The sequence below is a fragment of the Anser cygnoides genome, chromosome 3 (assembly GCF_040182565.1).
Source record: "Anser cygnoides isolate HZ-2024a breed goose chromosome 3, Taihu_goose_T2T_genome, whole genome shotgun sequence".
In the NCBI taxonomy this organism is placed as follows: Eukaryota; Metazoa; Chordata; class Aves; order Anseriformes; family Anatidae; genus Anser; species Anser cygnoides.
In genome coordinates, this window is record NC_089875.1 from 37,206,104 (window position 1) to 37,210,318 (window position 4,215).

Consider the following 4,215-nt stretch of genomic DNA (forward strand, 5'->3'; position numbering starts at 1 on the left):
CTGCAGGTTGATTTGTTTAAGAGCTCTTGCCGCAGTTCTCATACTCATAAGGAATTGTTTCATGAAATGGGAACAGTTCCTGCTCATTGCTTCGTACTTCAGCTGCATCCGAGGTGAATCAGGTCTGGGTCCTGTACAGATGAGTCCTGAACATAAATAAGCTGTGCTGTCATGTCACAGAATACGAAGAGCAGGCAGCCAAGTAGAAGTGACAGAAAAAGCTTTCAGTCCAAACCATCCTGTGCAACTACCAAGCAGACTCTTCCCTACCCTGTACTGGGTGTAGAGTCCTCACTCCCGGCAGCAGTCCCAGGAGGTTAAATGGCATTATGTGCACAAACAAGGCTCTTGTACAAGTCTTAAAGAGCAGCCCTAATTCTGCTGCCCCTGTCCACACCTTAAATAACTCCTTTCTCTCATGTTTTCCCCAGAACCAACCCTTTACCAGCAGAAAATTAAAGCATTTACAGATGTGGGACTATTAACCACCACAAAAATAACTCTACAAATTCTGAGCCTGTGCTGAAGGTAAATGACTTCACGTGCACCACAAGTGTGGACAAGGACAACACCTCACCCAGCTACAGTACCTAGAACAAGGGTGGACAAGTATACATATGTAATGCTGGTACGTGTCACCAGCAAGGAGGTGTCATTCTGCAGCTTTGCTGGCACCTCACTGTTTAAAGGAAATAGGGAACAGAAGCCCTATTATCAAAATAATCAGCTGTCAGGCCACCTGCTACACAAACCTTTTCACTGAGCTCCAAGTTGGGCACTTCAAAGATCCCATACTTGTATATCTCTTTCAGCCATAAGTATCATTCTGGCAGAGTTAGACTTTGCATCCAACTAAAATGGTATATTGACTATTTCCTAAGCCGCTTTATTATCTCCCAGTAAGAGCCTAGAAAACAGATAGCACGTAAGTGCCTTTTGTCACACACTTCCTATATCCTCTGTTCCCAGACCCTGAATTTTGTCAGACAATTTAGACATACTAAAAAAAAAAGTACTTTAAAGTAAACTTCTATCTGTGCAATGCTCTAAGCTGCAATTTAATCCTTAAGAAAGGTTATTATTCTCAGTAATTCAATTTATAAAGTTTTGACCTTGCCAGAGAACTGAATGGCAGTTTTTTTTCTTTCTTGCCAAAGACCAATTACAGCAAGGTTTTACTAATACAATTTAAGCCTCCATGCCCCCTTTACATTTTACATGCTGGGAATATCATATGTTTTGATAGCTTTGTATTATGCAGTTTTGCACGGCTGGAGATTTCAAACACTGTGATTGTCCTGCCAGGAATCACACAGGGGGCTTTCCTTTAGAAATTCAGCTGCTATGATTGTCCTGCCAGGACTCATATAGCTGTGTCCTGATGTGGAATGCCCTACAATTTCACTGTGCTAAGAATTTAACTCCTATGTTTACCTTGAGGGGAGTATGGGAACACCAGCAGTGAACTATTTCCCTCAGACTTGTCTGAGTTCCAGGATGTGATTTCACCTCACTTCGCAGGGTTTGTACCAATTAGCAGGCGCTGAGGGACCTCCTTTCTGAATAGGCACATAAGAGCTCAGAGGGCACTGTTTTTCCAAGCAAGTTATTTATGTGAAATTCTCTTGCAGTCCCTCAAGTTTCAGCTCCATTCCCAGAGGAGCCAAGGTGTGTGCTTGAGCGAAGACCCTGCGTACCTCTCAATCACATTTCTCCTGCTCCTCTGACTGTAGGTGCCACCACACCGGGACATGAGAAACACATCCCCAGCTCACTGTATTGCAGAACAGGGTGCCTGCATTGAGGGCCCATTTGCCACAAGTCAACGTGTTATGTACTTGAGAAAAAACTCTCCCCTCCCAGAGCACAGCAGCATTATATTAAATAGCTGCAATTAGTAGAGTTAAATGACGTGCCATGGGGAACACAGAAGCAGAAGCCAGGGGAACAGCAGTTACTGGTGCAGTGCACTCCAATTTCTGGTTACCATAGGAAGGGAAATGTTCTCCTAAGAGGAAGCAGATATACTGTTGGGAGCCTCGCTTTTCGGTTCCTTGCATTTTGAGACTAAGTTACACGTCTGACATGTACAGCTCCTATGACTAAAAGCAACTCAGAAGTTTTTGAGTGTATTCCTTCAACCCAGTGATTCACTTGCCTTCTAAAAAGTGACTGTGATGTCTCTGGCTGCATCCACACCATGGGATGCCTCTCTACCATCTGCTCTTTGAAGAGAGAGTGCTAATTTGTGCCAGCTCGAGAAAGAATTCCCTTCTACCAGACACCTGCCCAACAGTTACTACGCTGTCCCTTTGTACAGTCTGCTTCACACAGACTGGACCCATCAGCATTTTTCTGACACCGCACATCAAAGGGGACAGAAAACCCTAAAACTTTTCAATATCAAACTGACTTTTTCACTCCACACAACACAAAGCGCGTTTAATGATGAAGCAGCAAAAGCTCATCCTGCAAGACAAAAGTCAGGCTTGCTGCTGCAAGTTGCAAGTAAACAAAAGACCACAAGTAAAGCAAACATAAAATACAACCTTCAGCAAGACTTGGCAGCAGGATCCCTCCCCAGCTGTCCACACCCTTTCTCTGTCTCTTCTACTGCAAGAGCTCAGAGCACCACATCCCACAGGGCTGTACACTCACCTGCCCCCCACAGTCCCCATGAAGACTGGGGATTAGATTTCCAATTCAAACACAAATGCCTGAGATGACCGTCTGGGACCACACATACCTGAAGCTGCCTTCCTAGGCCTGGCCTAGCTTCAGGGTACCAATGGGTCATACAAATGATGTGTCAGCTGTTGACAGCTCCTTTGGAAAACACTCACAGCTGACAGTTAAATAGGATTTTTTTTTTGGTCCTGACCAACCAGCAACTGCATACATTATATCACGTTGTGGCTACTAATATTTAGAAAAAATGTGTTATACAAGACGTACAAATAAATCAAATTCATGATTTCTGAGGCATTAGCAGATTGTGTAAGGGGAATACATGCAACACAACAAGCAGCACAGTGATTCAGGTTACTGAGCAGATCCCTCTTCCTTACCCTGTGCCACATGCCCTCTTCCTATCAAATGAAAAATCATGAGCACTGCTACACTGTTTATCGTAAACATAACGAACTCATGCTTCATCACCTGCATCTCCTTGTTTCTGAACACGGGGAGGCCACAAGGCTGTCTGCCAGGTAGAACGAAGTGCTATGTTCCACTAGGAACAGCAAGTATAAAACCTCAAGAGGAGCTTGATTATGTAGGAGATAAAACACATCAAGAAAGAGAATGGTAACCATGAAGTTTTTTTGTTTTGTTTTTACAACAGTTAAAGACAACTGAGAGCACCAGGAATTTCATAATTTTAAAAGTTTTTTTTAAACTCTGTTCCTCCCCCTCACCCACAAAAAATATATTTCTTCCCTTCACAGGAAGGATCATAAATTATGAAGCAGTCTTAAAACCAAACCTTCGACTGCTTTTGTAGGTTGTTCAAAGTACTAATGGATTTTCTGGCGTACAACCACCAGCTCAGCATACATCGTGGTTATTGACTGTAGCTGTTGAGAAAACTCACCTGTTATGGCAGGACTGTCAATTTATTGACAGCATACATGCACCAACAGGACATCTGAGTACGGAACAAGGTAATCAGAGACGTTATTTGTAGTGCTTTCAAACTCTTTCTTCCCCTCCAGCACACAGGAAAAAAAAAAGTAATAATGCTTTATCCTATTTAAACAGCAGTTACTTTCAAAATTCTTTCAACAATATTCTCCTCTGCAGATTTACTCATCTACAATGCAGATTCATGCAGATCCTGCCATCCTCAAGAGTTTGCCAGTTTATGTGAGGTAATATATTTGTCTAAGCTGGGTTACATGGAGACTTCTGCTTTCAAGACACCCTTCACTGTTTCCAGAATGGAAAGTTTAAGGTTTCCTGAATAAACGTAAAAAGCGAAGCTTTAGTGCCCAGTATTTTGGCTAAGAACCTTCAGACTGCCTATCACCTTCAGAGATTCACTTGTGTTTTATTCACAAAAATGCCTCTAGATGAAAAATGCAATTGAACGCCATCCAGGTCGCTTCTAGGTATCGCACTGCATATTAGAGACAGGAGGCAGACAATCTAATCTTATTTAGTGGAGGTATGCATGTCATAAAACGCCTGCAAGCTGGTCTTCTGCCCAAGCCATTT